Source organism: Schistocerca serialis, chromosome 4 (genome assembly GCF_023864345.2).
Source record: "Schistocerca serialis cubense isolate TAMUIC-IGC-003099 chromosome 4, iqSchSeri2.2, whole genome shotgun sequence".
NCBI lineage: Eukaryota > Metazoa > Arthropoda > Insecta > Orthoptera > Acrididae > Schistocerca > Schistocerca serialis.
Genome location: NC_064641.1, coordinates 32,625,190 through 32,648,026, shown reverse-complemented (window position 1 = coordinate 32,648,026; position 22,837 = coordinate 32,625,190). Strand labels below are relative to the sequence as shown.

The window sequence follows — 22,837 nt, the reverse complement described above, 5'->3', positions numbered from 1 at the left end:
ACTGGCGTTTAGAGTGACATTTCGTGACAATGGTGGCAGCCCGGTCTTTCTGCACCTTCCGCTTGGAGAGAACTATGGCCACTTCCCAGCCGCCTGCCTCCGCCGCCAGTCCCGAGTGAATTACATTTCCTGTGGGACTTTTTCCCACGTTTCTCAACGTAACATTGTAACGAAGCGCCCTCTGCCATACATAATCGATGGGTTGCCCTCTCTGCCACGAACATGATTACAAAGTACCTTTGCCACGTAAAATTGTCATAAAGCGTCTCTGAAACGCAGTATTAGTATGAAACACCCTCTGCAACGTAACACCCTTGTGAAGCACCTTCTGCCATCGAACTTCGGTAGGATGAACGCTTTGCCGTGCAACATTGGTATCAAGCACCATCTGGCACATAATATCGTACGAAGTATTCTCTGCTACACACAATATCGATACGAAGTACTCACCTGCAACACAATATAGATACGAAGCACCCACTGCCACGCAACATTCTTAAGGAACACCGTCTGCCTCACACAATCGATACGGAGCACCCTCCAACTCGCAACGTCAGTACAAAGCCACCTCCGCTGCACAACGCTTGTGTGAAACACTCTCTGCTTCGTAACATTGGTACGAAGCACTCTCTACTACGCAACATTTGTACAGAAGTCCCTCACGCAGCGTTTTCTGCCACGCAGCTTGAGTGCAAAGCAACCTTTGCTATACAACATCAGTAAGAAGCACCCTCTGCCACACAAAACTGATAAGAAGCACTTGATGACTCGCTATATCGTCACATTTCAAGATAAGTATGTTGATAGTGGTAGGGCGCTCTAAGGGTTGTCTACAGGAGAGATAGAAATTGCAGTCTAAATAGCTAAAATCAGAAGCTTTTTCAAATGGAATATTATTAATAATTATTTTTTGATCACTTGGACATTTTCCTATGATCGCCATTACTTTCGATCTGTTTCTCAAATCAGTAAATTGCAATCAAAGCAGATCTGGCTCAGTTTATGAAAGGAAATTTTCAGCCTGCCTCCTAGTTCCCCTGTAGCTAAGCAGAAATAAGCGAATGTAAAGCGCTGGCTGCTATTGTCAATTCTTACTACACTGGCTTAGAACTGCCGTGTGGTCTCCCCCATGGTTCTCGGAGTTGTGTGCCAACAGCAGTTCTCACGCATTCTTAGAATGGAACTACAAGCCTCGACCGACAACCACTACAGTTTTATGAAATACATTCCCCAGGCATTTAATGAAGTCATGAAACTTTAAGCATGATGAAAGTAAAGTGTCCTGCCTATCGCCAGTCGTGACAAGGGGCAGACCAATTTAGCATATAAATGGAAGTAGACAAGCCAGACGGCCTGTAACCTTTCAAGCTGGCCCCACTTTGTAGATAACATGGATTCAGTGATAAAAACTTGAGGTTGTTTTGAGGTAACCCACTCATGGAGACAGTTTTCGATGTCGTTAAAAAATGTGAAGAGCTCTTCAGCTTCGTACTTTATTTGCTAATCCAATGTGCCTTGCACGCGTGGGTTCGTATCCCATCCTCGTCGCCAAACTGTTGTGACTTGGCAAGACAGCCAAGTCACTATGAGAGGAAGCCGAAAGGCACGCGTTTAAGCTCACGCAGGCTGGCGTGAGGTCTGGAACAGGTAAAGTAATTGAGACTAGCAAATAAAGTACGAAGCTGCTGGAATACTTAACTTTAATCCATAAGTGGTGAACATAGCTCTTGACGGTACATGCATCACATGATAAATAGCAAGTGATAATGGCGCCTTGCTAGGTCGTAGCTAATGACGTAGCTGAAGGCTATGCTAACTATCGTCTCGGCAAATGAGAGCGTAATTTGTCAGTGAACCATCGCTAGCAAAGTCGGCTGTACAACTGGGGCGAGTGCTAGGAAGTCTCTCTAGACCTGCCGTGTGGCGGCGCTCGGTCTGCAATCACTGACAGTGGCGACACGCAGGTCCGACGTATACTAACGGACCGCGGCCGATTTAAAGGCTACCACATAGCAAGTGTGGTGTCTGGCGGTGACACCACATTATCCACACGCGTCCACAACAAAACGATGACATTCCGCAGCAGGTTTCTTGAGATGAATCCGGAAGAATGACACTTGCCGAAAATGCTGTATTGTAGGTACAGAAACTACATGTTGAAGGCACTAAATAGGTGTGTACAGGGGTTAAATGAAAATATGGAAGCACCAAAAGTACAGCAGATTAGGTTAGGTTAGTGTTTTTTTAACGTCCCGTCGACAACGAGGTCATTAGAGACGGAGCGCAAGCTCGGGTTAGGGAAGGATGGGGAAGGAAATCGGCCGTGCCCTTTCAAAGGAACCATCCCAGCATTTGCCTGAAACGATTTAGGGAACTCACGGAAAACCTAAATCAGGATGGCTGGAGACGGGATAGTACAGCAGATTACCATGCATAATAGTGTGTAAGAAAACCATTGGCATTCAAAGCAGCTTTCGGCCGTCTCAGATTGGATAAATACACGAGTATATCCTGTATGGTTTTCACGGGAATCTTGTACTATTTTCCCGTAAAATAGTGACGAGTTCAGGTAACGAAGAAGGAGATGGGTAGTGGTCACGCATCCTTCTCTCCAAAGTAGACCATTTATGTCCAATAATATTGAGAACTGGTGACTGTGGTGACCGAGGGAGTTTCGACAATTCATCTTCGTCCCCAAAAAGCAGTCTTGGACGATGCGAGCTGTGTGAACCAGGGACCCTGTCGTCATGGAACTCAGCATCACCATTGGGGAACGAACACTGTACCATGGGATGAACCTGATCAGACAAAATGGTCACTTAATCGTTTGCAGTACTGCGACAATGAGTTGAAACTAGAGCGAAAGACGAGGCATCCGACCAAATGACATTCTTCTACTGTTCCACAGTGCAGGTTTTATGGCTGTAGCACTATGTTTTCCTGTAACGAGCATTTGCAGAACTGAGGTTTGGCTTTGGAATTTCAGCCCACCCTTTCATTGCCTGTTTATGGAGCTCCATTAGCGTTTGTTTTGGTGCTGACAGGGTTCACGAGTGACCCATTACGTTGTGCAGTGACTTCTGCTCCTGTCGTCCTCTTGTTTATCGTCACAAGATTCTTCAGTGACCGTCCATCACGATCGCTCAACACAAACTTTCATCTGCATTGTGACTTAGCGGATGACGTTAACCGATTTCCATGAATGCAGTACAGATTTTCAATACAACGCCTCTTGAAACACTAAACACTTTGGCTCCATTCGTTGCTGTAGCGGCAAACACACGAGCGCCAACAATTTGCCCATTTTCGAATTCGCTTGGTTCCCACATGATGCACTCACAACTACACAGTACACTGTTCTGACCACTGCTGACATAATGAGAACATTCAACAAATGAGGTTAGTGTTGAAATCCAACAGCGCATCCTGCAGGTTTGGCCAGCAACTACACTTACGTTCAAATATACATTTCTTGCGTTGGATACACATTTTTATCTAACCCTGTAGGTCTCGCGTCAGTGTCTGCTACCATACACTAGTTCAACTACCGACCACTCCTCGCCAACAGAGTGAATTATTTGAAATTTGTGATAAGTTCCTTTGGGACCAAACTGCTGTGGTCATCGGTCCATAGGCTTACACACTACTTCATCTAAATTAAACTAACTTACGCTAAAGACAACACACACCCATGCCCAAGGGAAGACTCGAACTTCCGATGGGGGGAGCAGCGCGAACCGTGTCAAGGTGCCACGGACCGTGCGGCTATCCCACGCGGCTAGAATGAATTAATCCAAGCGCCCAATAGCAACACAGTAGCAACTGATCTGGAACTACAACACACCTCGCACATAGTTATTAAGTGCTACGGTGTCCTTTCTTCAAGCTTTTGATGCAACTTGATAATCTGCCTGCTGATGGTAGGTCCTCTCGGTCTTGGAGATTTTTCCGTCCCGTGCTGATAACCTGCGTGATCGCTGACAGTCGCGTCGGCGCGGCGTGCAGCGGTTCCAGCTCTCCCTCGCCTCCTGGGGGGATTCCCCCGCTTCGCCGCAGGGCGGGGAAGTACCGCGCAGGCCGGCCGTGGTTTGCAGCGGCGTCCCGAGGGGGCGGCCGGCGTATCGCGGGCCCTAATCCGGCGCAGTCCCTATCGGCGATCGGCACAACACGCCGGCTTCCACGGCCGTAATCCCGCTCAAACGAATACAGGAGCGCGGGTGCCGCCACCGCCCCACAGACGTATATATATGTGTGTAGGGCGACGGCGGCGGCCGAGGGGAGAATTGAAAAGGAGACGCGCCCGCCAGTACCGCCCCGCCCCGGCCATTATTGCAAATAAGATTGCCTAATAGTGGATTAAACCGAGCCGGCCCGCTGTTGCGCAGAGCTCACGAAACAATCTCGCTAATGAATGTGCCGACAGGAGCGGCGCGCGGCAGGTCTGCCAACGGCGGCAGGGGCGCCAACTTGTTGAAAGCTTACCGCTGGTTGCCAGCCCGGTCCCAAGTTTGTTCGAGCTCTGGGGAGTAGATGGGCTGGAAGCTCTTCCCTCGGATTTAGCTCGTTCAGTGCGCGGAAGTTGTGGCCTCGGATTTGGCTCGTGCAGTGCGCCGGAGAGAAATACTGCTTTTGTGTATCAGGCTCTTGTACCAGCGCCTATGTGAGGACACGACCACTAGCAGAGATGGTGCGCATGGAGAACGCTTCCCCCTTCCCCCTGTCATGAGTGGAATGACTGTAACGCAGTGGAGCGTCTTGTGGTGCTGCGTAGTTGATTGCCTTTATGATTGACACTTTGCGGGTATAGCTTAGATGCCTCGTAAAGTCAAAGATCAGTCATTGGTTGGAAATCTAGACTGAGGTACAGTCAGAGATACGATATCGCGCACGCCTACATCTACGTTTATACTCCACAATCCACCTCATGTTGTGTAGCAGAATGGATTTCTGGTACCATAATTTCCCACCTTTCCTGTGTCACTTGTGAATGGTACGTGGGAAGAACTACCGTCGACAAACCATAGTATGGGCTCTAAGTGATTTTCTCGTTCTGGTCATTTCGTGCGATGAACAAAAATGAAATGTCGTGTGACTAGGGCCTCCCGTCGGGTAGACCGTTCGCCTGGTGCAGGTCTTTCGAGTTGACGCCACTTCGGCGACCTGCGCGTCGATGGGGATGAAATGATGATGATTAGGACAACACAACACCCAGTCCCTGAGCCGAGAAAATCTCCGACCCAGCCGGGAATCGAACCCGGGACGTTAGTATTGACATTCCGACACGCTGACCACTCAGCTACCGGAGCCGGACATTTCGTGCGATACGTATATGGAAGGAAATACTATGGTGCCGGAGTCTTTTTGTAAGGTACTCTGTCACAACTTCAAAAGCAGACCTCTTCGTCACTCACAACTCCTCTCTTCTAGTGTCTAGATGGACGTACTTGCGTTTGTGAAGCATCTCCACATCACTTCCTTCGCTTATTATACACTACTGGCCGTTAAAATTGCTAGACCGCGAAGATGACTTGCTACAGACGCGAAATTTAACCGACAGGAAGAAGATGCTATGATATGCAGATGATTAGCTTTTCACAGCATTCACACAAGAATGGCGCCGGTGGCGACACCTACAACCTACAACCTACGACCTGATATGAGAAAAGTTCTACACAAACAGCAGTTGACCGGCGTTGCCTGGTGAAACGTTGTTGTGATGCCTCGTGTAAGGAGGAGAAATGCGTACCACCACATTTCCAACTTTGATAAAGGTCGGATTGTAACGGTTTATCGTATCGCGACATTGCTGCTCGCGTTGGTCGAGATCCAATGACTGTTGGCAGAATATGGAATCGGTGGGTTCAGGAGGGTAGTACGGAACGGCGTGATGGATTCCAACGGCCTCGTATCACTAGCAGCCCAGATGACAGGCATCTTATCCGCACGGTTGTAACGGATCCTGCAGCCCTGAGTCCACAGATGGGGACGTTTGCAAGACAACAACCATCTGCACGAACAGTTCGACGACGTTTGCAGCAGCATGGACTATGAGCTCGAAGACCATGGCTGCGGCTACCCTTGACGCTGCATCACAGACAGGAGCGCCGGCGATGGTGTACTCAACGACGAACCTGGTCGCACGAATGGGAAAATGTCATTTTTTCGGATGAATCCAGGTTCTGTTTACAGCATCATGATGGTCGCATCCGTGTTTGGCGACATCGCAGTGACCGCACATTGGAAGCGTGTATTCGTCATCGCCATACTGGCGTAACACCCGGCGTATTGGTATTGGGTGCCACTGGTTACACGTCTCTGTCACCTCTTGTTCGCATTGACGTCACTTTGAACAGTGGACGTTACATTTCAGATGTGTTACGACCCGTGGCTCTACCCTTCATTCGATCCGTGCGAAACCCTACATTTCAGCAGGATAATGCACGACCGCATGTTGCACGTCCTGTACGGGCCTTTCTGGATACGAAAGTGTTCGACTGCTTCCCTGGTCAGCACATTCTCCAGATCTCTCACCAATTGAAAACATCTGCTCAATGGTGGCCGAGCAACTGGCTCGTCACAATACGCCAATCAGTACTCTTGATGAACTGTGGTATCGTGTTGAATTTGCATGGGCAGCTGTACCTGTTCACGCCATCCAAGCTCTGTTTGACTCAATGCCCAGGCGTATGAAGGCCGTTATTACGGCCAGAGGTGGTTTTTCTGGGTACTGATTTCTCAGGATGTATGCACCCAAATTGCGTGAAAATGTAATCACATGTCAGTTCTAGTATAATATATTTGTCCAATGAATACCCGTTTATCATCTGCATTTCTTCTTGGTGTAGCAATTTTAATGGCCAGTAGTGTACAATCCGTTGACGGAACGTGCCGCTCTTCATTGGGATCTGTGATATCACAAATCGATACTGCATCTGGACATATCAAGGTTGGTAACGGATTGGCAAGTTTCCGTCTGGCAGACCGAATGGTGCGTGCCCTCTGTGTCACGCCCCCAGCGGCTCCGTGCTACAGGCTGCCGCAATATAGGACGGCCGGCGACATCCGCTTAACCCACTCGCGCTTGGGGCCACTTCACTACGAGAGGCTGGGCGGGTGCCGCATAGTAGCCTCTTTCATGCTGTCATTGATAGCTGGGCTCTATTTCTTGGTACCTTATTTATTATGAGTCTTTGTACGCTTGGAGAAATACTAGTTAAGGAAATCTTGTGTCTGCTGTGCTACCTTGTTCGCTAATTACACTCCTGGAAATGGAAAAAAGAACACATTGACACCGGTGTGTCAGACCCACCATACTTGCTCCGGACACTGCGAGAGGGCTGTACAAGCAATGATCACACGCACGGCACAGCGGACACACCAGGAACCGCGGTGTTGGCCGTCGAATGGCGCTAGCTGCGCAGCATTTGTGCACCGCCGCCGTCAGTGTCAGCCAGTTTACCGTGGCATACGGAGCTCCATCGCAGTCTTTAACACTGGTAGCATGCCGCGACAGCGTGGACGTGAACCGTATGTGCAGTTGACGGACTTTGAGCGAGGGCGTATAGTGGGCATGCGGGAGGCCGGGTGGACGTACCGCCGAATTGCTCAACACGTGGGGCGTGAGGTCTCCACAGTACATCGATGTTGTCGCCAGTGGTCGGCGGAAGGTGCACGTGCCCGTCGACCTGGGACCGGACCGCAGCGACGCACGGATGCACGCCAAGACCGTAGGATCCTACGCAGTGCCGTAGGGGACCGCACCGCCACTTCCCAGCAAATTAGGGACACTGTTGCTCCTGGGGTATCGGCGAGGACCATTCGCAACCGTCTCCATGAAGCTGGGCTACGGTCCCGCACACCGTTAGGCCGTCTTCCGCTCACGCCCCAACATCGTGCAGCCCGCCTCCAGTGGCGTCGCGGCAGGCGTGAATGGAGGGACGAATGGAGACGTGTCGTCTTCAGCGATGAGAGTCGCTTCTGCCTTGGTGCCAATTATGGTCGTATGCGTGTTTGGCGCCGTGCAGGTGAGCGCCACAATCCGGACTGCATACGACCGAGGCACACAGGGCCAACACCCGGCATCATGGTGTGGGGAGCGATCTCCTACACTGGCCGTACACCACTGGTGATCGTCGAGGGGACACTGAATAGTGCACGGTACATCCAAACCGTCATCGAACCCATCGTTCTACCATTCCTAGACCGGCAAGGGAACTTGCTGTTCCAACAGGACAATGCACATCCGCATGTATCCCGCGCCACCCAACGTGCTCTAGAAGGTGTAAGTCAACTACCCTGGCCAGCAAGATCTCCGGATCTGTCCCCCATTGAGCATGTTTGGGACTGGATGAAGCGTCGTCTCACGCGGTCTGCACGTCCAGCACGAACGCTGGTCCAACTGAGGCGCCAGGTGGAAATGGCATGGCAAGCCGTTCCACAGGACTACATCCAGCATCTCTACGATCGTCTCCATGGGAGAATAGCAGCCTGCATTGCTGCGAAAGGTGGATATACACTGTACTAGTGCCGACATTGTGTATGCTCTGTTGCCTGTGTCTATGTGCCTGTGGTTCTGTCAGTGTGATCATGTGATGTATCTGACCCCAGGAATGTGTCAATAAAGTTTCCCATTCCTGGGACAATGAATTCACGGTGTTCTTATTTCAATTTCCAGGAGTGTATTTCTGCCCTTGTCCAGCTTTCGTACGGATTATAGCACAACGGGATCTTCTCTCTCTAGTGTTGATTCTACTTGGCAAGGATCGCAGACTGGTGAACAAGAATCGGTCGAACCAGTGTTTTGTAAGCCATCTCTTTCATTGGATGAATTACAGTTCCTTCATTCTGCCACTGCATCTCAGCCTAGTTTTCCTTAGTATTTGTTTGATGTGGTCATTCCACTTTAGATCGCTCTGGATGGCTACTCCTAGATACTTTACTGTTTGAAGTGACTTACCACCAACAAAGTATTCGAAAAATAGTGGATCTCTTCATCTGTTGATGCAAAATACGCTATATTTATTTGAGGTCAAGGTCAGCCACCAGTCTCTGGCATCTCAAGTCTTTTCGAACTTTAGTAGTGGACATGTGAGACGGATAGCTTTAGTTAACATGATTAAGAGTCCAGAATGTCAGTTGATTCATAGCGCTCTCACGACTTAGGACTGAACATTTATCTACTCCATGTGTGTGAGGACGAATTCAGCTGGCAAATGGGTATAAGTGATTTGACTAAAAGCTGTTTACTTAAGAATGAGAAGCCATAATACAATGTTATATTACCTGGAGGAACAGAGAGAGAGAGAGAGAGAGACAGAGAGAGACAGACACACACACTCACACACTCACTCACACACACACACACACACACACACACACACACACACAGAGGAGGGCGGCAGGGGGAATCGAAGGAGTGGTGTTTGCAACACTTGGGTCTTACTATAGTGTGACGCACGCTTGACACTAGTGTTTTGGTCTGTACAGATTTTAACCTATTTCTTGAGGATTTGACTCTGTAATTCAAATAGCTGTAAATCAAAGATGTAGATGCACTGGTGTTTCGTGTCCAGACACCACAAACTTCAGCGATCAAACAATATTGTGGGTGGAAGCACTCTAGCAGCCAATGTGAATACTAAGTTTGCGTTGGCCGTGCCCTGTTAAGAGGTATTCGCGCTAGAATGAGTGGCGATGCAGTTCCTACTCATTTCTGCGTACCACCTACTATAACAGTGGCCTGTAGTGACATAAACTAAAGTTACCCTCAGAGAAGATTTATAATTTTGACCGTGCGTGTATGTCTAACGGATAAAAGTATCGGTCAGTAATTTTGCATATGGTGAATTTAACAAAAAAACTAAACAGTCTTTAAACTTTGGGGTTCACTGAAAGTAGTAAAATTCATATACGAATGAACAAGCCGACCGGTGTGGCCGTGCGGTTCTAGGCGCTTCAATCTGGTACCGCGTGACCGCTACGGTCGCAGGTTCGAATCCTGCCTCGGGCATGGATGTGTGTGATGTCCTTAGGTTAGTTAGGTGTAAGTAGTTCTAAGTTCTAGGGGACTGATGACCATAAATGTTAAGTTCCATAGTGCTCAGAGCCATTTGAACCATTTGAACTAATGAACAATTGAACGGTCGTCAGCCCAATTACGGACATTAATTTGAAAATATATGGTTCAAATGGCTCTGAGCACTATGGGACTTAACATCTGTGGTCATCAGTCCCCTAGAACTTAGAACTACTTAAACCTAACTAACGTAAGGACATCACACACATCCATGCCCGAGGCAGGATTCGAACCTGCGACCGTAGCAGTCGCGCGGTTCCGGACTCAGCGCCTAGAACCGCTAGATCACCGCGGCCGGCAAAATATATGTTGAAGAAAATTGAATATTAGTTGTTGAAATGACTTTCATTAAGATTCTCTTTGAGTAGCACACTGGATACAAACGGATACAGGGCAATCTAAGCTGTGGGTAGCAGTAGTTACCAATAATGCACAAACCAGTAATCATAGAAAGCAAAAGTGTACCCAACTCGTAATAATAACAGTTACAATCACGACCATTACGTGACACAGTACTGAGATGTTACTGCAGGAAGCAACGGATTAAAGTTGGACATGAAGGGGCTTCTGACTTTACTGACATATAAATACCACAAATAAAAATAAGTAATACCACAATCACACTGTTTATACTCCCATTTATAGAACTGTATCAGATTTCCTTAGTAGCAATAATATTCCAATTATATTTCTAATATGAGAAGGATATGTTGGGGACCCATGAACTGATATTGTATCACTAGTCAAACTCTATGATTATTTCAGCAGCAAAATTCAATTCAACTGAATTTCATTCTTAGTTTCACTTGGTTTTACTCTTTTCAAGGGAAATTATTCAACACCGATGCTCAATTAATTTCAAAAATTCGTTCATGTTAGAAATCAAAGCTAAATTAAGTGTCAAATGAGTATAACTTATTTGCAATTTTTCATCACCTGTGTCTTGGTGTTCTAAACAGTAACATTTACACAGTTTGGCACTGAATTAATGCAAAACGATATTTGCAATAAAATGAGATCACCTTAGCAACATTCTGACTAACTTCAACTCTTGCTAATCCTCGCACATTTAACAAACATAAATAAAACACTAGTTGATTTGAAACAGGATACTCGGTTTTCTGAACACTTAGGAGAGGACCCTGCGTAGGTTCATGATCAGGATAAACGTTAGGGTTCCAAACACAGGTTTATAGCACTTGGATTATTATTAAAATCACACAGACAAATTAACTGGAACAAGCTGTGATATATATCTGTATGCATGAAGCTGGTGGAGCAGTGGCGAAGTAGTGGTGGCAAGCGACGTGGCAGTTAACTGTACTTACGGCTCTTGATGTTCGAATGCCCTATACAATTTCCTCTTGGCGACGAAGTTTCGATGTGTTAGAGCCATTCCTAATTGCCGAGAGTAGCATGCAACAGGCAAATCCACATTCGAGGCAGAATTACTTGCAAAGCGGCTTCCAATTGCCTCGCTTGGCACCGTCGATGTGTACCGTGCAACAGCTAGCCACTGACTGCGTTCGTTTCCACCAAGTAGCCGCCCAGTTCGACCATCAAAACCACCTTTAACAATGCGCTGAGCCACTTCGTTGCGGAGGGACTTTCCTACGTCTTTTACATATTACAAACATAAATGCCCTAAGGATGAACCAGCTTCCAGTATACAAAGTTTTACTTCTAAATTTTCTCATATTATAAAATTTCATTATTTTAAACATCACTAGCTTTTTCCCTATATACATCACAGTACTTTAAATTTCCTGTCACAAATCAATGACCTTAACTAACAAAGAATACACATTCCATAATAGTAGACACGTAGTTACCTAATATAAACCTGCCACTAATAAATATAAGTGTTACACTATGACTCCCCGAAAAATTAAGATTACTATACACAGTGAAGGTAGGAACGAAAAGATGGAGGCGTAATTGCTATATTCTTGGAAACGCTCATCTGCCCGGCCTTGTATATATGCTGAGGAGAACTTTCTTCTTGAGAATCTCTCACACAGATTGAAACACCCACACACGCAGACAAGCACTACGTTTTCAATTACTGGGAGACTTTGTCCTATAAAAATCAAGTCCACTATTTTCAGACCAACGTGTAAGGGAACTGGAAACCTCTCCTATTTATTCAGAAAAAGGAACTCATTTCTACCGGTCCCAGAGTGACAGCATTTGGCTGAAACGACGCAAGTTTTACAGAAACCCTCATTGACTTCATCGCACCTCCTGTTAGCACTCAAAAAAAATATATACCGACATGAGTGTTTTATTCCATACTAATATCTTTGTAATAAGTACCCAGCGTCATACATTGTCATCGATAGCGAACCATGGTGAAAGCATGCCGTTTGTTGGAATATGCTAATATACTTTTCAGATAATTAAACCTGCAGCACCAGGATGGATATCAAATAACGAAACTTTACTTGTCGCACATATCAAGTATAATAAAAAAAATATATGATTAAGTTCGTAGGTGATTTGGTTCTAGACTCGAGTATTCTTGGGTGTATTGCTTATACAGAGTATCCCAGAAATATTGCGACAAACTTCGAGGATTTCTAGAGGGTTTCTATAGAAACAATTAAAGATAGGAATCAGCGTCCAGAAACGTCATCCAACGACGCTGCAGAGCGTCGGATTTACAAGTCTTTATCCTTCGACAGCAACCTTGACTCTGTACGCTGACGGACCGTATGTGGAACGTCTCGCAATGTTGTTTACTATTCAGTGATCACGACTGATTGCCATAATCGCCAGTGGATAAGATGGAGCTATCTGCTGCGTAGATAGGTGTTGTCTCTTACGAATGCGATGCTATGTTGCCTCGGTGGTTCAGACGCGGATCTCCATCTGTATTTATTCTTCTCCTGGAACACTCTAAATTTTCCTATGTTTTTCGATATACAAGAGAAAACTAAACTGCAGATGAAAACCCGTGCCCGAAACATTCAACCACCAAGGCAACAGAGCATCACATTCATAGGAGACAAGGCCTGTCTACACAGCAGCGAGCTACATCTTCTCCACTGGCGATCGTGACAGTCAGTCACGATTACTGGATAACAAACGAGACGTTCCACCTAGCTCCGCTAGCGTACAAGGTCACGTCTGCTGCCGAAGGAGTTGCCTAGTGATAGCTGCCGATGCCTGTAACTCACACGCTCTGTAGCGTCGTTGGGTGACGTTTCTGGACACGGATTCCTATCTTTAATTGTTTCTCAAGGAACACTCTACAACCCCTCGAAGTTTGTCGAAACATTTCTGTGACGCAGAGTGTATTGTATACAATGTGTGTCACAATTCATATTACTGGGCTTCTAGGTGCTGTAAAGAGGATTTTATGCCATCCAGGGTGGCCGAGAGGTTCTAGGCGCTTCAGTATGGAACTGCGCGACCGCTACGGTCGCAGGTTAGAATCCTGCCTCGGGCATGGATGTGTCTGATGTCCTTAGGTTAGTTAGGTTTAAGTAGTTATAAGTTCTAGGGGACTGATGACCTCAGATGTTAAGTCCCATAGTGCTCAGAGCCATTTGAACCATCATACGCTCTGTAGCGTCGTTGGGTGACGTTTCTGGACACGGATTCCTATCTTTAATTGTTTCTCAAGAAACACTCTACAACCCCTCGAAGTTTGTCGAAACATTTCTGTGACGCAGAGTGTATTGTATACAATGTGTGTCACAATTCATATTACTGGGCTTCTAGGTGCTGTAAAGAGGATTTTATGCCATCCAGGGTGGCCGAGAGGTTCTAGGCGCTTCAGTATGGAACTGCGCGACCGCTACGGTCGCAGGTTAGAATCCTGCCTCGGGCATGGATGTGTCTGATGTCCTTAGGTTAGTTAGGTTTAAGTAGTTATAAGTTCTAGGGGACTGATGACCTCAGATGTTAAGTCCCATAGTGCTCAGAGCCATTTGAACCATCATACGCTCTGTAGCGTCGTTGGGTGACGTTTCTGGACACGGATTCCTATCTTTAATTGTTTCTCAAGAAACACTCTACAACCCCTCGAAGTTTGTCGAAACATTTCTGTGACGCAGAGTGTATTGTATACAATGTGTGTCACAATTCATATTACTGGGCTTCTAGGTGCTGTAAAGAGGATTTTATGCCATCCAGGGTGGCCGAGAGGTTCTAGGCGCTTCAGTCTGGAACTGCGCGACCGCTACGGTCGCAGGTTAGAATCCTGCCTCGGGCATGGATGTGTCTGATGTCCTTAGGTTAGTTAGATTTAAGTAGTTCTAACTTCTAGGGGACTGATGACCACAGCTGTTAAGTCCCATAGTGCTCAGAGCCATTTGAACCATCATACGCTCTGTAGCGTCGTTGGGTGACGTTTCTGGACTCGGATTCCTATCTTTAATTGTTTCTCAAGAAACACTCTACAACCCCTCGAAGTTTGTCGAAACATTTCTGTGACGCAGAGTGTATTGTATACAATGTGTGTCACAATTCATATTACTGGGCTTCTAGGTGCTGTAAAGAGGATTTTATGCCATCCAGGGTGGCCGAGAGGTTCTAGGCGCTTCAGTCTAGAACTGCGCGACCGCTACGGTCGCAGGTTAGAATCCTGCCTCGGGCATGGATGTGTCTTATGTCCTTAGGTTAGTTAGATTTAAGTAGTTCTAACTTCTAGGGGACTGATGACCACAGCTGTTAAGTCCCATAGTGCTCAGAGCCATTTGAACCATCATACGCTCTGTAGCGTCGTTGGGTGACGTTTCTGGACACGGACTCCTATCTTTAATTGTTTCTCAAGGAACACTCTACAACCCCTCGAAGTTTTTTCGAAACATTTCTGTGACGCAGAGTGTATTGTATACAATGTGTGTCACAATTCATATTACTGGGCTTCTAGGTGCTGTAAAGAGGATTTTATGCCATCCAGGGTGGCCGAGAGGTTCTAGGCGCTTCAGTATGGAACTGCGCGACCGCTACGGTCGCAGGTTAGAATCCTGCCTCGGGCATGGATGTGTCTGATGTCCTTAGGTTAGTTAGGTTTAAGTAGTTATAAGTTCTAGGGGACTGATGACCTCAGATGTTAAGTCCCATAGTTCTCAGAGCCATTTGAACCATTTTGTGCATTTTATAGATAAACTTTTGATGAGGAACTCACGTCCGGAAGTGAACCATTCGGATATATCATAATTTTGGAAATCGGATCCCTTTCAAATTTGCTGCTTTACTATACAGTACGTAATGACATTGGTGCAGAACGCATGTATCGAAATAATTTTCCGAATAGCCCCAGCCCTTAACATACCATTTTCGTCCGACTACAGCAACGGCGGCGAGAAACTGGTACGTTCGCAACTTGGAGAGTGATTGTGGTGCTCCACCAATGCTCACCAAGTTTGTGGACCGTATTTATGGAAAAATGCGTCGCAGATACATCTTGTGCAACGAACAGCAGTTTCCTCACGTCGATCAGCTGCTGTAGAGCCACAGGTGTGTGAATCCAGAGATCTGAAAGTGATCCTATCTTCAAACTTACTTATACGTGCAAACTGTACATTTCCGGACATGAGTTATTTACCAATATCTTATCTACTAAGTCACCGCTACAATCCCTAGAAGTATGTAACAGCAATTATTAGACACCCTGTATCTTAAGTGCCACCTTGTAATATTCTGGAAACCTGAACCACTTTCAATTCGATTTTGTAAATATGTGTGACGTGTAATGAACTTAGTTTATCTGAATCACATGGTTTAACAAATACGCGCTGGTGCATAGTATGCATCCGAACGTGACTCGAACCCGTGATTCTATCTTCCGCTGACGATTGAGTAAATGGAGCGGTGCTTCGAAAATAAAGACCTAAAAATGATTTTGTGGCTCACAGCCGATGCTATGGTTTGACAGCTATAAGCGACCGCAGTCGCTTGCGTGCCGCTTAGAACGCACTGTTTTACAACAACTCGAGTTATTTTATGAGACGTTGTCACGCTTAAAATTCACTTTCACAACAAGCGAGTCTTATGCCAAGGTCATCCTAGCGCCAGATTCCTTTCTCTTCTCGTACAGATTCTCGCATTACGTCTTTCACCGACAAGGTCTGGCGATGTTCCAGGCCTGGTAACCTCGCCTGTTCAAACACCGGGATTTCTTACCTCTGACGGTGCAGGAGCGTTAAGAATAACGTGCTTTACAGAATAACAAAGGCAACGAATACTCGAGCGTTCCTGAACGTAGTGCACAGTATAATGGAATTAGACGATGTATAGAAACATGAGCTGTTTTGAACAAGGTATACAACATAATGCTCCAAGGTAACGAAGACAAGCTTTGATTGTAGAGAATTAGACGTGGAGACTTATTCCTCCGGATACCATTAAAACTTTGGTTCTTTAAATTACCAATACAATCGTAGTGGACATAATTTACTAACAGTAGTGCCTCCAAAGACGTCGACCTCGACGGGAGGTAATAATCGAATCTCCTTCTTCTCCTTTCCATTTTTGTCTAACATTCTTTCCGCAAGCAGCTGGAAACCTGTTCTCCTCTGTTCGTAAGATGAGTTTTTGCTTTACAGATTTACCTTAGGGTTTATTAGGGTTTGATAACGATAATTTTTGGTGCTCCTGCTCTTACTCTTTCAAAAATACTTCCTTTTTTTAACTAACACAACGGACGTTTGAACTGTATTCTGTGATAGTTATACGATGGTTGTCCAGAAAATGATCCGATCGGCCGCTAAATGGAAACCATAGTGAAAATCAGAAACATTGTATTTGCAAGAGTTAGCTACACTTTCCAGATTCTTCTCTACATAGTCGCCGCTCCGATGAAGACATTTGTCGGAGCGTTATACCAAATTTCCATCGTCATGGAAGGCAGCTGCCTGTGCTTTCCGATAATTCTCTACGCTGGTCTATAGCGCGTAGCCTCCGCCCAAGTGTTGTCTTCGTATCCAGCGTTTCATGTGAACGGAGATGATACTCAGGTCGAGCCAATTAGGGCTGTGTTGTGGGTGATCGAACACTTACCATAGAAAAGGCCGCAGGAGCGTCTTCACTGCCCCTGTAGAGTGCGGCTGAGAATTGCCATGGAGAAGGAAGTGTGTGGCAGTTGTGTCAGATGGGCTGCATTCATTAAGGCGAAGCCTCTCAGCAGACCTTCCTACTTGGCGGGAGACATCGTTGTTCTAGGCACCTTTACTCGCTCACAGTGCGCTCACAGCTGAAAAGAGCGTCTTGATGCTATCGACGGTCATACTAGAGACACTACCCAACACATCTGTGCAAAGCTTCACCGGATTTTAAGTGTGGTGTCCATTTCGTGACCAATCGGAACTTACTTTCTGGACAACCCTGCGCTGCTAACAGAGAAAAAAAATTATGATGTGCTAGATTAAAAAAGTAGCTTTGTTCGGAACTATAAACAGAGATACATTTAAGGTAACATGTTTATATTTACCGATTTTAACTACTTCAAGTTACACAGAAAACTAAGCTTGACGTTTCCTTTGTAAACAAATTGTAGTACAAAAACTGTCGAAGATGGAATTTTAGTTTTGTAATGATAAGCTCTAACATGGCATAAAAATAAACTGGGGGTTGACAGCTAGCGCCACAGGTGCTGAAGCAATGAAATTTGAAGCAGTGGTGGGACAAGAAGTGTTTGAGCAGCGCAAACACCAAACACAGTGTTCATACGTCATCATAGCTGCGCATTCACAGTGACGCCTGTTTTGCGCCAACAGAAAGCTGCTCTCTGGCAGCTGCTTAAACGAATCTAGAGACGTTCCATTTCTTGGAACCAGTATGCCCTGAAGTTGGCAAGATAGGTAACGGATCTATCTACCCCCACCTTTCGGTGAAAGAGGTCCACTAAAATCTATGAACCCACCAGTGCTTGTTAGTATGACACATTTTTTCATTGGTCTTATGTTACAGTCTGGAGTTAGGCTTCGAGTCATGATTTAATTATGTGGAGCTTTCAATCGATTTTCACTTTAGTGGTACGATTCAATAGTTATTTTGGTTGTTGTATTTAATCTGTTTTCACATGTAGAAATCGTCTTAGTGAGACGACAGAAAACTTTTAAAGAGCTTTATGTCAACGTTGTTGTGACTTTAATGTGCATGGTCGTGTCTTAACCTCCATCCTTTACTGGTGAGCACATCACATGGCACAGTAGTCGATCAAAGGTCATCCTGAAGTGTTGAAATGAATGCATCACGCTTTAAGTGACTGCAACTAGTCATTTGAAAGCCATCTTTCTGAGAATGTTGTACCCAAGCTTCAATCTTTTACAACTTCAAGGGACCATAGGCCTCAATATGTGACATAACTGTCAACTTGATACGTCCATTCGTTTCCGATAAAAAGGGTTTTAAAAGTCGGACACAGACAGACGGACAACAAAGTGATCCTGTAAGGGTTTCATTTTTACTGACTGAGGTACGGAATCCTGAAAAAAAAACCAAAAAAGCAGAAAATTGTATAAAAAAGGTAGCATATCTTAAAATGAAGCATAGAATATCCGCTAAAAATGGGAAGGAACTGAACTTGGAAGAGATAGAAATACGAGACTGTGGTTTTAGAGATAGGAGACTAAGGTTTAGAGCTTCTGGTATAAACAACGGGGTTGGGTTATAATGGTGAGGGAGGTAGATGGGCGGCTGGGTGGTAGGAGACAGAAACGGAGTAAGGACTGGAAACTGGTAAAAAAAAAGAAAGTAATAGTGGAAAATACAGCGAGACAGAGGGAGTCCACGTGCGGGGTAACACAGAGAGGGAAGAGTTAGAGTTACTAGGATGAAAGAATATTGGAGCGGATCTCATTGCTGGTAGAATGAGTCGGTTAAAGTTTCCCTGATGGAGAGTATGGAGTGTGTATAGGTGTAAGTTTGGTGGAATGTGTATATACGCGGCAGTGTACCAGGATTGGAAATTATGGGGGTGGGGGGTGGGAGGGGAAGGGAACAGAGGTGTTGTTTGAATTGAATTTGTGGATAGTGTAGAACAAACGGAGTTCAGAATGGGCGAGAAGGAGTATGAAGTGATGAGTTGTACATTCGTAAAGTTTTCTGATCGCTACATCCGCTTGCACCTTACATTAAACGCATGTCTGCAATTTCCTACAAAGAGTATTGTTACATTTTCGATAGCCAATCATGGACAGTAAACAGTGGTAAACTCCACTGTGCATCCATGACAGAAGATTTTTACGATTTTTGACGGTTATGTCACTAACACCGGTGTGGCAGTTGTTATGAAACAGAGGTTTAGCCGTTTACAAACGCCTCTTCAGAACGCTTTGCTCATTCAGAACCTCGTACCACCTGCAATGCCCATTCCGACCATCAGTTCCTGTCCTCGAAATACTGAGCTTCGGGCCGGCCGGGGTGGCCGAGCGGTTCTAGGCGCTACGACCTGGAACCGCGAGACTGCTACGGTCGCAGGTTCGAATCCTGCCTCGGGCATGGATGTGTGTGATGTCCTTAGGTTAGTTAGGTTTAAGCAGTTCTAAGTTCTAGGGGACTGATGACCTCAGAAGTTAAGTCCAATAGTGCTCAGAGCCATTTTTGAACTGAGCTTTGGAAGCTCTACAGTTGCACAGTTTTGTCCCTAATGAGTTGGGCCACCTTGTATTCAGTGTTGATCACACCGTTGCCTTGTGAGGTTATCCATTAACCTGTGATATCAAAACGTTCCCTCTTGCCGGCCTTGGAGCTCCTGCGGTCAGAATACTCGCCCCTTCAGCGCTGTGAGACTCGCGACGTACTGCTCCGCACGAAATGGGAAGCGTGCGTATGGCACATCTGGGTGGGAGTCCGCCGGCTGGTGCAAGTATTTTTATTTAACGCCACTTTGGTGACTTGCGCATCAATGGCGGGGTAATGATGATGAGGACAACACAAATGTCCAGTCTCGAGTGAAGAAAATCCCCGTCTCGGTCGGGAATCGAACCCGGGGATCCTTGGTCGAGAGCCAGCAACTCTAACCGCAAGGATATGAGCTGGTGACACTGCTCCGCAGATTTACTCGCAAACGTTTGTTGGCGGTCTCGGATCGATTCTTTGCACTGACACGCTATTGAATTAGCCTAAATAATGGTAGCCTCGCTTTGACTCATGTGACGTGTTTAAAACTGTCAATATTCCTCTACTTCGAACTCTTGTAAATCTAACCACTTTCGGAAAATTATTTATTTCTTCTTTGTGATGACGCTGGTTTGTCAAATGTCGCTAAGTGACAGTTTACAGGGGGGACATTAATAAAACTGACAAACTGCAAGGACAGATTCCTACCTGGAAATGGAGCAAAAACGTTCCCGTGGACGTGTGTCCGGGAATGTATCGTTGTTACGGTAGGTTGCACCGACGAATGATAGTTCCTCCTGACTGGGTGTTGTGTGATGTCCTTAGGTTAGTTAGGTTTAAGTAGTTCTAAGTTCTAGGGGACTGATGACCACAGATGTTAAGTCCCATAGTGCTCAGAGCCATTTGAACCATTTTTTTTTATAGTTCCTCTAACCACGGCCTTGTGTGTTGCACGCTGCGAGATTGAGGCTGCGTACTCTAAGCAGCAGAATGGTCCGGCATTCATATCGGGAACAAACCGAGATGGTGTTTGCGTTCTGTCAAGAAGATGGAAACGGTCTAGAGGCAGCACGGCTATACCAAAACGAGTATCGTCACAGACACCAACACATCACACAAACATTTACACCCCTTTTGGGCGTTTCTGTGATCACGGATCCTTTCAGGTAGACGAACAGCAGAGAGGCGTCGGACTGTTCGTACAACACATTTGGATTATTGTATAAACAGTTTATGTTGTGTTCTCGTAAATTTTCCGAGATGGTGTTTGCGTTCTGTCAAGAAGATGGAAACGGTCTAGAGGCAGCACGGCTATACCAAAACGAGTATCGTCACAGACACCAACACACCATACAAACATTTACACCCCTTTTGGGCGTTTCTGTGATCACGGATCCTTTTAGGTAGAAGAACAGCAGAGAGGCGTCGGACTGTGCGTACACCACATTTGGATTATTGTATAAACAGTTTATGTTGTGTTCTCGTAAATTTTCTGAAAGGAAACGCAGAGCCTGTGAATTCTGGCATATTAGCTCGTGTTTTCCTCAGTTCGTGGCACCTTCAAGTCTGCGGCAGTGAGTTGAAGTAGCGGAACTGCGAGAGGTTTCCCAATAGAAGTTCTCGCGGGCAGAAGTCGCTCGAGTAAGCTGCTTTGCGTGTCTCTTAAGCCGGAGTGGTACAAAAGCACCTTTCAAAGCCGTGTTTGCCACGAGAGGTTCCGAGAGATTTGAATACAGCCCGTAGGTGGTCTGGAAGATTGGAAGCAGGAAATCGGGTCCACCGCTACGTCCCCGTTAACAGTGTGGAAAGCAAGCTGCATTTATGTACCCAGACATCTTTCCTCCAATTATAGGAGAAGGGTCGGTATTCTACCAGCTTCAGTTTGTTACCAGGGAAACAATTGATGCTGGATGAAAACGTTCTGCAGAGAGGGAGGTTTCCAGTTATCACTGTGGCAAACCTTGCAATTTTCTCCTATCCTACGGTAATTTTGAGACGTGTGAGGGACAGTTTGGACAGGGTTAGCTTGGAGTGTGGAGGTGTTGATTTATGAGCGGACACACGGCAGCTGCTCGTACTTAGTTCGTTGGAGAATTCCAGTTTTGGAGACGGCTGCATCTCGGCCGACCTTTCGCGGGTTTCGAGTAAGTGTCGCGTTTAGCATTTGCGTTTGTCTTTGTACTGCACAGCTCAAAATCTGTGAGTCTTTTCCGTAACTTGTGACTGCATTTTACTGTTATTTCTTTACCGTACTGGGATCTAGAGTTGATTCTATACAGTATATAGAAGTTTTATCAGTTGCCTAGACTATGGAAAGTGACTTGCATTACAATCTACAGTCTTCCTCAGAACATTGCGGTGCCTTCTGCACAGATAGGGTTTCCGTTAATCTGAATTGTATCACGTAGAAATTGTTATCATATTGTTAGTTACGGTTTTTGACGGAGGTAACTGTGAATAAACACAGCCTCAGTTTGCTTCAAATGGCTCTGAGCACTATGGGACTCAACTGCTGAGGTCATTAGTCCCCGAGAACTTAGAACTAGTTAAACCTAACTAACCTAAGGACATCACAAACATCCATGCCCGAGGCAGGATTCGAACCTGCGACCGTAGCGGTCTTGCGGTTCCAGACTGTGGCGCCGTTAACCGCACGGCCACTTCGGCCGGCGCCTCAGTTTAAATCAGTGTCTGAAATCCAATAAATTAATACGAGGTGCGGCTAGAAAAAAACCGGACTGATGCTGGAAAAAACATTTATTTACAATTATTTACAATTTCATGTTACCTCCTTCAATGTACTCTCCTCCTCGGTCTCTACACCGCTCCATACGAATTTTCCACTGTTCATAGCAATGCTGCAGATCATTTTCGGTAAGTCCATACATTACTTCCGTCGCTTTTTCTTTTACTGCTTCAACAGTCTCAAATCTAGTTCCTTTCAAAGCTGACTTGACTTTAGGGAAAAGAAAAAAGTCACAGGGGGCCAAATCAGGTGAGTAGGGTGGATGATCTAAGATGGGAATGTTGTGTTTTGCCAGAAACGTCTTCACTGACAACGCACTGTGAGCTGGGGCATTGTCTTGATGAAGGATCCATGACTTTTTTCTCCACAAATCGTTCCGTTTTCTCCGTACTCGCTCACGTAGGGTAGCCAGGACGCTAATGTAGTAATGCTGATTCACTGTT

At 46.0% G+C, this 22,837-nt stretch overlaps 1 protein-coding gene across 1 annotated transcript in view; it reads right to left on the bottom strand.

Moving 5' to 3' along the window:
* LOC126473730 (protein Skeletor, isoforms B/C) overlaps nucleotides 1-22,837 on the bottom strand; it is a 676,647-nt gene that overhangs the window by 302,576 nt on the left and 351,234 nt on the right. The gene's annotated exons all lie outside the window — the stretch shown is intronic.